Source organism: Dysidea avara, chromosome 8, assembly GCF_963678975.1.
Source record: "Dysidea avara chromosome 8, odDysAvar1.4, whole genome shotgun sequence".
NCBI lineage: Eukaryota > Metazoa > Porifera > Demospongiae > Dictyoceratida > Dysideidae > Dysidea > Dysidea avara.
The window spans coordinates 2,320,897-2,332,866 of NC_089279.1; the positions used below are offsets into that span (position 1 = coordinate 2,320,897).

At 37.4% G+C, this 11,970-nt stretch overlaps 1 long non-coding RNA gene across 2 annotated transcripts; it reads left to right on the top strand.

Annotated features, from left to right (window-relative positions):
- Positions 1-2,402: 2,402 nt before the first annotated feature.
- Positions 2,403-3,209, top strand: LOC136265005 (uncharacterized). 2 transcript variants are annotated; one of them, XR_010705338.1, is made up of 4 exons: positions 2,403-2,588; positions 2,636-2,723; positions 2,772-2,845; positions 2,907-3,209. It is a non-coding gene; the product is annotated as an uncharacterized lncRNA (long non-coding RNA). The 2 variants fall into 2 exon arrangements; XR_010705339.1 differs by having other exon boundaries at positions 2,403-2,718.
- The last annotated feature ends 8,761 nt before the right edge of the window (positions 3,210-11,970 follow it).

An 11,970-nucleotide genomic window follows, 5' to 3' on the forward strand; every position in this document is an offset into this window, starting at 1 on the left:
GCTCCAGGAGGCCCCATGAAGGGCCCCCTGAATACCTGTTTAAAAGATCGATATACTCTAATAGAGCAGTCAGATCTAAATACTCTAATAGAGCAGTCACAGTATTCTTCAGAGGAGCAGTGTAGCAAGCTTATAGATAAGGAAATATGGTTGGTGATGGGTAGTTATTGTCATTGCCAGCAGGTTGTGACCTTTTTTTTTTTTTTTTTTTGGTCTTCACCTTACAACTTGGGTGAAGGGCCCCACTTTAACTCTTTGCCCTGGGCCCCTTAATTTCTCTGGGCGGCCCTGCAGATACTAGCTTTGTTGAGGCATAATCTAAAAGCATCACCGCAGTTAAGAGAAAGAGCTTACCTTACATTGGTATTGAGTATGCCATCACAGTCTGGAGTCCACACTGATAAGAATATGTTGGAGAAAGTACAGACATGCTGCTAGGGAGAGTATATGCATATGATGCCAGTGGGTCATTCCATGTCAAATCAACAAGGAATTTAGGGTCACCTCTCGGATTTTGACGAAACTTGGTGTGTTTGTAGTACCTGTGGTGCTTATCACTCATGCAAATTTTTAGCTCCATACATTCCATAGTTTCTGATTTATGACTGCAAATATTTTGAATATTTCATGAAAATTTGGTCCATCTCTAGTTATAAAATTGACTGCAACTTTGTTCTATGTAAATATTTTTAAACCCAATTTTCACTGATGGAAGACTGTTGATTGACCTTTCCAGTGATTCCTAAATTATGGGATATCTACTTAATCATGGTTCAAAAGTACTTCATTGAAACCTTTAATCCTTTATATTTTGAAAAATTCTGCTTGAAATTTTTCAAATTCTTGTGTGAATAATGATTGGGTCATAGTCTATGTTTGATAAAACTTTTGCGGTGGGACCACAATGGGCTCAAGAGATATAATGAATTATGTTGTGGTATGCGGTGGAATTTGCACACTATTATTGCTGTATTGTAGTGTACACCTCCAATAACCACTCACAACAAGGCCATGCCAAGTTTGTCTTACAGAGTGAAGGTGTCTAGGTTCATTGCAACCTGTATTAGTGACCACCTGTATTGAAAGGCCACTTATATACTGCAGTTAAATTATACTTCTTTAATGTATAGCACAAAAGCATCAACCCTTTCTAGCAAATCCAAAAATGGTCCTTATTAGACAGGTTGACTATAAATTATAGATCTGACCACCATGTGTCCCTAAACATCATGTAAATGTTTGCCATCTCTTCACAAGTACCTTCTTTATTAAGTTGAATCCCACTGTAGTGGATTTAGCCATATTTAAGTTCCGTATGTGGCTGCATAGATACATATAACAGATCTCCTCAGAAGGGATACCTGAATACCTTGATAACCAGGACACCTGTTTATACACTGTACTCCCACTCTAGCGGTGCACATACATTTGGACCAAGATACTTCTGTAGCTTCTGTAATATGAGCACTTTATTATGGTCCTAACAATGGAGGGGTTTTACCATATACGTACATGCATTAATTGTACCTCAATGTGTGAAATTAATTACTACATTACTTTACATTCACGACCACTTTGAAGATCAAGTCATAAATTCATACACATACTCACGTAGGAAGTAAACATGTTGACCAGATATTTAACATTTACCTGTACTGATCTTCAAAAACGTGAACACAAAATACTTTGAAAAACCATTAATTTTAGTAATTACAGTACTATAAATCACGCATTGAGGTGCAAGCAAGCGTTAATAATATAAAACTCTTGGTACAAGTAATGCATCTACTATATACAGTGTAACTCTTCTATTACCTGGACCATTGATAAAGTGTTCATTTCTGAGAAACCACAGACTTGTCTTGGGTCCAAAATGTACGTACAATTATAAAGTGAGATCATGAGGCTATCAAGGTACCCAGATATCATTTTTGAGGAGGTCTGTTGTACCTATGCAGCCATGTACGTAACTTGAATAGTGTAGAGTGGGGATATGTATGTAAGTGCACTACGGCGAGATTTAGGTATAACTGAAGAGATGGTACAACATTAATGTGTTTATGGACGCATGATGATCTCATTTATAGTCAACCTGTCTAATAAGGACCATTTTTGGATTTGCTAGAAAAGATTGATGCTTTGGTGCTATACATTAAGATCCAATTAAAGTATAAATTAGCTGCAGCTTATAGATGGTCTTTCAATACAGGTGATCATTAATACAGGTTTCAATGTACCTAGACACCTTCACTCTGTAAGACAAACTTGGCATGGCCTTGTTGTGAGTGGTTATTGGAGGTGTACACTCCAATACAGCAATAATAGCCTGCAAATTCCACCACATACCACAACATAATTCATTATATCTCTTGAGCCTAAGAATTGGAACTTAAGAAGAATTCGGCGGCATCGACTCTACCTGATGGTGTTACTATTGCCAGGCGTTCAACAACGTCCTTAGCAAAAGACTTTGGGGACATAGGCTTCTTCTTGGGGGTCTCACTGATGAAATCCGCAGACACATCCAAGAGACTGCTGTCCATGTCTTCAATAGTGCTACTTATGTGGTGGAGAGAGAAAAAAAAAATGTAAATAATAAAATGTTTAATTTTAATGCTATAGTATGTGTTAAAAGGTGATTGGTGAGAGAGAAGATGATAGATGGAACTCTGATGTTGTTCAGAATTCCAGGAGACTCTGACAATATTATTGTCAATAGTAAGGTAACTAAGAACTTAATACTAGTCACAATGCATTTCTGCTTTTGACAGCTTCCTCAGGTGACATGTTCTTAGGTCACAAGAATGAAGAATAGAATGTATGGAGCTGTATGTGTAATGTTAAGGTCAGTGGAAATAAATTTATTGCTTACCTTGTCATGTTACCCAAATTTGTTTTTATTTTAGTGGGCTTGGGCAAAGTAGCTAGTCTCTATGATGACTTTAAGTTGGAGAACTGGTGATAAAAAATAAATAAAGTATGTTGAAAAGTGTTGAAATAAAAATTATGTTTGTAGAATACCTTGAATTAAGCGGCGGCGTGCGAATATTTGTGGTTAGGAAGGGGTTATCCAAGGGGTTTCCAGCGGCGACACGATAAATGATTTATTTCGACAAAGCGAGTGGTCTTTGTAGAATGCTAACAGGGGAAGGAAGTTTACGATAAGATAAAACTTTTATTCACTATACCTCTTCAGGAGGATACGAAGCTTGGTAGTTTAATATAAAGGCGCTTGTCTCGTAAGAGTCTTAGTTCAGAATAAAACAGCTTAAACGGTTGTTCAAAGCGTAACTATGCAAATGTGCTAGGGTGGCCAATGAGAGTTTGTGGATTTTAAAAAATTGTAGTCAGTGGCTTGAGGGAAAGGTACTGTATATATTCACGTGACTGGTGAAATCACGTGTATCTAGTCTACCGTTGTTTCATATCATTCAACTGGGATCAAAGCGATGAAGAAAAGCGCGACGAATAAAGTGGTTGCTATTATTACAAAGGTATGTTTTATTATGTGCGTGTGTTAACCATATGTACTTTATAGTACACGAGATTTAATTTATAGGTTAGTGCGTGAATAAAATAGAATCATGATTAAAAGATACAATCACTATTTTGTGTTTGTAAGGGTAGTGTCTAACAGTTGTTACATCTGTTCAATTAAAATACACCATAAACAGAGGCCTGTTTAATTTCCATTTTAATAGGAGGGGGAGAGTTCTCATCACAGTCAATTCCATTTAATTTAGCTCTCTACACGCCGCTTAATTCAAGTTCTCCAACTTAAAGTCATCATAGAGACTAGCTACTTTGCCCAAGCCCACTAAAATAAAAACAAATTTGGGTAACATGACAAGGTAAGCAATAAATTTATTTCCACTGACCTTAACATTATACATACAGCTCCATACATTCTATTCTTCATTCTTGTGACCTAAGAACATGTCACCTGAGGAAGCTGTCAAAAGCAGAAATGCATTGTGACTAGTATTAAGTTCTTAGTTACCTTACTATTGACAATAATATTGTCAGAGTCTCCTGGAATTCTGAACAACATCAGAGTTCCATCTATCATCTTCTCTCTCACCAATCACCTTTTAACACATACTATAGCATTAAAATTAAACATTTTATTATTTACATTTTTTTTTCTCTCTCCACCACATAAGTAGCACTATTGAAGACATGGACAGCAGTCTCTTGGATGTGTCTGCGGATTTCATCAGTGAGACCCCCAAGAAGAAGCCTATGTCCCCAAAGTCTTTTGCTAAGGACGTTGTTGAATGCCTGGCAATAGTAACACCATCAGGTAGAGTCGATGCCGCCGAATTCTTAAGTTCCAATACTGGAGATTTTCACACAGATTTACCCATACACTATGCAAAGTTAATTATATGTTAGTGTATGGGCAAATCATAGTGTAGCATAGTGTATGGGCAAATCAATACTGGAGATTTTCACGCTAATATTTTGGGGGTTCAACAAATGTAAATTTTGTGGCATAGCATAGACTTTGTAGAGCATGTATGGTAATGTTTCTTTAATATGAATAAAGTCAATCCAATTAATGTATGCATATCACTTTGTGTCTTGTACCTCCTAGTAAACTAGTGCAGGTAGTATGTCTACAAGTACACAGAAAAATTTGGAATTTTCAACTAGAGTAGGGACCATAGCACATTGATAAAAAGCACTGAAACAAGCTGGAGTAGTTCACGATATTAGTGTTATATCCCTACTGTGCATTTCCATTATGGTTTCTTACGTAATTTATATAAGTTACGTACTTGTCCCCTATGTATATGTTGTAATCCATCTACATAATATTTAGATACTTTGTAGCATAGTGTATGGGCAAATCAAACCAGTGTTACAAACAGTTGTAAACTGTCAATTGTAAACCAGTTTACAACTAATTGCAACATGGGATTTTCTACTGACTGCCTGACTGAATAACTGACTGATGTCTTCAGGCAAGCGTAACTCGATAACGGTTAAGGCTACGGGCTTGATTTTTCACTGTTTGATGTCACTTTAGCCTGAGAGGTGTCTTTTGGCATACCGCAGCACGTGCAATACCTTCTTCATGGACGTACCTGTCCCCTCCTTTGTGTGCCAATCATCTTTGCTGACAGTGAAAAGTGTCGAATTGGCAGTAGTACAAGATGGCTTAAATTGTCTGTATTTTCATAGTGACTACTTTGATTGCAGAGGTGCTTTTCAACAGTTCTTGATTCGCACTGCTGTGTAACGAGTTGAACATAGCTGACAACAAAGCATAATGAATACTTCACTTTTCAGATGATTATTGACAAGTACACAGAAAAATTTGAAATTTTCAACTAGAGTAGAGACCATAACACATCGATAAAAAGTACTGAAACAAGCTGGAGTAGTACACAATATTAAATCACAGTAAATTAAAACAATAAGAAGTGTTATATCCCTACTGTGCATTTCCATTGTGGTATCTTGAGCACAGTAGGGATATAACACTTCTTATTGTTTTACTGTGATTTAATATTGTGCACTATACTCCAGCTTGTTTCAGTACTTTTTATCGATGTGCTATGGTCCCTACTCTAGTTGAAAATTCCAAATTTTTCTGTGTACTTGTTTGTTAACTTTTTTAGTAAATAATTATTATGACTGGTGAACCCACACATACCGCATCTAAAATGGTGCTACACGCCCCACTTCTTGTCTAAAAGTTACACTTCGTTGTCAGCTATGTTCAACCCATTACACATCAGTACAAATCAAGAACTGTTTGAAAAGCACCTCTGCTATCAAAATAGCCACTATGAAAAATATGGACGATTTCTGTTACGAAGGGAAGCCATCATGTGCTACTGCCAAATCGACACTTTTCGCTGTCAGCAAAGATGAACGGGACCCAAAGGAGGACACTGGTAAGTCCATGAAGAATGCATTGTACCTACTGCAGTATGCCAAAAACCTGTCAGATCGAAGCAATGTTGAACAGTGAAAAAATCAAGCCTGTAACTTTAGCCGTTATCAAGTTACACTTGACTGAAGGAATCAGTCAGTTTCTTACTTACTCAGTTAGTCAGTAACTGGAATATCATTAAATATATATTTTTTAAATTTCGTATCAACCTGTTGAAAGCATTTCGGGTCAATCTGAAAGCTTGTTTGGGCTTAGTTTTGCCTAACCAATACTGCCTTATCATCGTCAGGGAAAATTGAGGCTGGTGTTTGGGTGATGTTATTTCGTGGGCCACACCTAATTGTGGTCCCTACTATATAATACTATCGTACTGTATGATATAGCAGGGGTGCACAGTGCTAATTCTTCTTTTTTTGATGCAATATGCGTGGATTGCAGAGGTACTTTTAGAACAGTTCTTGATTCGTAATGTTGTGTAATGAGTTGAACATAGCTGACTGAAGCATACTGTATACTCACTTTTCAGATAATTATATAGCTGGGGTGCATGGCAGCAATTCTTTCTTTTGATGTGGGTATACGTGGGTTCACTGGTCAATTCTGTAGCAGAGAGAAATCTTCAAACGATCTAACTCACCCAAAAGTTGTTCAGGTTTAAATTGTTTCCGGCTGCGTGCAAATTCAATATGTTGTATCAAGTCAAGTGGAAATGTAAGCTCTATGATACTCATCGTAAGCTTTGTGATACTCATCGATGAAGAGAGTCTGTTATAGATGACAATATCAGGCCAATAAGGAGTGACTAAAACAGTGGAGGGGATGGTTTCTGGAGGAGAATTATTAAAGCAAAATTCCTGCAGGTCAGCATAGACACTGACTACTTGACAATCACTACAGTAAAAGAGGGTAGTTAACTTGGATACCACAGTGAACAACACTTGATTATGCCTATAGGTGTACCTTTGCTGAGATAGCGCTACTGGGCAACCACCCAAATATGAGCAGTAGTTGGTAGGTTAGAATCACACAGGATACACTTGGCATTACACTGGATGTGCCAGTGACACAGGTTAACTGCAGTAGGCAATGTATCTGAGGATGCTCTTAACAAGAAGGAAAGTTGCCCAGGGTGAAAACCAGCCAGCATTTTCTACAATTAGTCTCTAATCTAGCAGAATCCAAAAATTTACACTGTACAGTAAGTTGGTTAAGATGGGAGGAGCCATCTTTGTCTGACACAATGTTAGCTATTGGTTAATTCACTTTCTCGAGTGGACCCAAAACAGCTGTTTTATCCCTGTAATAAAACCACTTGATGCCCAAATAGCTAACTTTCCCAACTTCTGTTCAGGCTATGTCACCGCCTAGCTAGCTAGCTATGTACTGAAATTTCGTGCGAAATAAATCAACAGAAGCCCAGCTGTAGCCTCCCGAAGGAGCCCTTGTTCGTTTAAACTTAATTTTGTGTCTAAATTGTGACGTATAGCTAGAACTGAAAGTCATCTCTCATTCCATTGCTGCATTGCTGTGGGCCCGCCGTACCTTTGACTCTGGCGGTCAACTCTACTACTATTCAAGTAAGATCATGTGGGAACAGATAGCTTTAAGGGTCACAGGGTACTGAATTTAAAGACACAGATTAGTACCCAGCCCGCCATGCATTATAGCTATCCCGGCTCAGTCAAGCGGGCCGAGGTCAAGGCTATTCAAGTCCGCGTTGGCTCGCCGCTTTGTGGTCACCCTAGCCGGTACAATGTAGATAACTACTCTATTCACCTTAGTTGGCTCCCTTAGTTTTCTCTTATCGTCATGATCAGACCGGTCCGCCATCTCTTCTTCGCACCAATATTATACGCCACTGTTTGCCGGCACGCGTAGCTATGGGAGCCGCAGACACAATCTTTTTGCAATAGGAACCGGAATCAGGAATGGAATGGAACGGAACGGAACGGAACGAATGACCAAACTTTTGTGCTAGTAGTAAACATATAGGTACTGTACTAGAAGCTTAAAAGTTTTAGTTGTAGCCGGTCTAGCAGCTAGTTCGTTTTATCAAACTAGGCGCACGCCTCGATTTACTGCGAACTGAAAACTGTGTGTCTGTCTGTCTGTGTATATGTGTGTAGTTATGTTTGCATGTAGCTATGTATGTGTTTTGCAAAAATTGGGATTTCTCCACATGCATAGCTGTGTTTCTAGTGTATAGCTATTAATCTGATTGTAAATCTGTCTCTTTTTCTGGATGCACCAGCTGTGCTGTCTGACCAGTAGTAATATAATTCTATACCAAACAGCAAAAATATGTGGAATCTAAGGTGCCAAGAAATGGCTGTGTGGTAGGTTAGTGGAAAAAACAATCCCGGTAAATTTGGTGCTGCCTGTTCTTGACACCAAATTCGCCTGAATTGTCATAAGTTATTTATTTGTTTTGTACTGCATGATGTGCTTGTAATGTTTGTTGTGCTTTATTTGTTCTTGTGTCTTGTGTTTTTGTAGGTCATACTCCTCCTACAGGCATTTGTCTTTTGTACTCACCTTACCTTTATTATTTATTAACCACGAGCTTACCTGCCACCTTGGATTTCACATCTTTTTCACTATGACTTTTTTTTGGAGGGGGGGCACATCATTTTTTTGCTATTTTGGTACCACAGTGGTTCTTGCTACAAGTAATATCAATTCATCATAAGGTTATGAAGTGTATGAGTTTGCTGTGTTTACATATATGACACTAACACACTACCCACGTGTTTCTAAAGTTACAAGTTGTAATCCAGCAGGTTTCACATGAACCATCAGTACAAGAGAGGAGTCAAATGTTGGTATCAAAAGGAAGCTAAGAGACCATTCTCAGTGATGATTATGTACCACCTATTGGCATTACTTCTATAGTCTTTCCTATACAATCCATGACCAGTCTGGACTCATTCTCTTGCACGAGAAGTGCAGACCAAACTTTAAATCACCTTGTAGGGTCGGTGAGGGTGATTTAAAGCCTTGGAATTGTAATATAGACAGCCACCAAAAGTTTATTGCTACAAACAAGTCAAGAGTTTAGCTGCAACACATCACCCTAAAGAGAGTCCAGCTACAAACAATTGATGTATTCTACCATCGATATCTCTACCAACAGTAAATACGACCTTGCTGAGCTTTAATTTGTAAGGAATTATCATCTTTCCACTGCATCTAGTCTATCTATGAGTGGCTCACTGCCAATATTGTCCCTGTATATAAGAAAGGTGACAAGAGCGATGCTGCGAATTACACTGAGACCAACACAGCATGGTTTTAGGCCTGGCCTTTCCTGTCAGACACAGTTAATCAAGTTGATTTAATAATGTTAGACTTTTCTAAAGCTTTTGATACTGTTTCACATAAGAAGCTATTATTGAAGTTACAATAATATGGTATACAATCAAATACTCATCTATGGTTACAATCATGGCTTACAAATGGAACCCAGAGAATTTCGTAGAAGGAGACCAGAGAACTTAAAGGTCTTATCTGGAGTTCTACAAGGCATGGTTCTAGTTTTCTATTGTACATAAGCATTGGAATTAGTTCATCTATTTGCTTATATGCTGATGACTGTGTTTTATTATACAGGGTTATCAGATCTACTGAAGACCACGACTGTTTACAACAAGACCTGAACACTCTATTACGATAATGGACTAAACAGTGGCAAATGATATTAATGTATCACTCTAAGTTTTACTTGATCTCTCACACCATTTCAGGTTACCTATTCTATCAATAACACATCTGTCAGTAGAACAGCATAAATATTTAGGTGTACAGTTCCATGTCATGGTCCCAACACATTCATCAATAAGGCAAGCAAGACATTAAATTTCAAGAAGTGAACAATTATATCAGTTGTGAACCATCTGTTAAAGCTATTGCATATTCTATACATTAGTGTTACCAATACTAAAATACGCAAACATAGTATGGGATCCACACTAACAATGCTTAATTGACAATAGTATAAATATCGAGCAGCCAGGTGCATGAGTTACACAAGATTATACACAGTAAACCAATACTATAACATACCTATACTAACGCCGTATTGAAACACATATTTCAAAATTCCCTATAATGAGACAAAATGGACCTTAAATCTACGATTTTATTCACTATTGGGGCCGGTGGTCTGTTTTTGTTGGAGCTTAGGTAAAATTTTTGGACTGATTAGTTCCAACACCAAAACATAGATGGAATAAATACAGTCAGTATTAATTTTGTGTATAAATTATTATGTTGTGATATACTAACAAGTAGTTTGTACGCATCTGATATGATGAATGATCTTCAATGGTCTACTCTACATGAATGCAGAAGGTACAACAGATTAGTTACTTTTAGCATCAAGACTCACCAGATATTAATATCCCACAACACTATTTACCTCATACCATGTCACATTGCACATGACTATATAATTATATCTCACCATCTGCAACTAATACCACCACTGACATCATCCAATTGCTATCAGAAAAGCCTCACTATTACCAATTGGAATGACTTGCCGAATGACATAATTGAATGTACTACCTTCAATGGATGAATTCTCTTATTATTTGAAATGTTTTGACCATCATGTATGACAGACAGCTGTACTGAACATTTTGAGAATTTACTAATCACTTTAGTTTGTATATATGTATGTCTGTAATTACATGGGGTTGTGCAGTACACCCCCTTGAGCTGTATCAGCCACCTATGGCTGTCTTTTGCTCGGTAATAAAATCTAAATCCAAAATACAAGTCTATGGGCAATATATGATTTGATTTTCTCTGCACTGCAAGTTTTTTATTTTTATTATTTTTCAGTACATAAAATTATACTGAAAGCCACTGGTAAGTGCTGCCAGTGACTCACTACATAAAACAAAATTAATTATATTATAAGTAATTAGTCACAATAGTACTTCATATATTGGCGATGGTGACGCTGTTGAACAGTGGCAGCAAGGACAAAGGTGATGTAAACTATGAACATTACTATCATTAAATTGCTGTATGAAATGATCCCACATGAAGTTGTGTTTAATGGTGTTTGTGGATAGAGACAGATCCATTTTAGGTAGTGAGTTCCAAATGCATGGTAAACGATGGACTATGTTGGAGGAACATCTGTGATGGATCATTTTTTCGGATAAACCAAAACGCGTATTAGAAGAAATAAACTGGACATACTCAGTAACGTTGAAATGTGATGACTGTTGCTTGTAAGACTTAATAAAGAACATAATATCGTTCATTTCATAAACGTACATTAATGGTAGCAGATGTAAAGTTACCAGACGAGACCTGTATGATGATTGGTAATTGTTCAGAGTCCACTTTGTAGCCCGCTTCAGTATTCTTTTGCAGTCTTAATTACCCTTGGCAGCTAGTAGCTAAAAAGTAGCTGTTCTGATAATGATATGGTAGAAGAGCATGGGAGAATATAATGTTGTGGATGGTAATGTCTTAAGCTTGTTTCACATTCTGGGGGCAAATAGTAAGCTGGAATAGCAATGGATAATTGATGGATTACCTTGTGTAATAGTTGAAGTTTAGAATCTTTGTGATGTGTATTAAAAGGAATCATGGCAAATAGGTTTGCACATAGTATAGAAAGACCTTACTACATAAATATTATTTTATTTATTTATTATATACAACTTGCTGATGACATGTCCTCAATTAACAGAATAATACAACATTCAGTTTAAGACAGAGTAACTGCATGATACATGCTTTCGATTAAAACTACAAATAGTACGTACTACACCAGTAGTTACTACAGATAACCATGGATCATATGGCAGTTACACATGGCAACATGCAGATGCCCACTAACACAATACAGCTGAATAGTAGTATTATGGCTAGACAGAGGCAGATCCAGGAGGGTAGAGGGTTCAAAGGGTTCCATGGAACCCCTCTTTTGGAAAAGCCTCAAAAAATCGAGGTACTCTAATAGAACAGTCACAGTATTCTTCTGAGGAGCACTGTAGCAAGCTACATATGTAGTTATAAATAAAGAGATGTAGGGAAGCTATTGT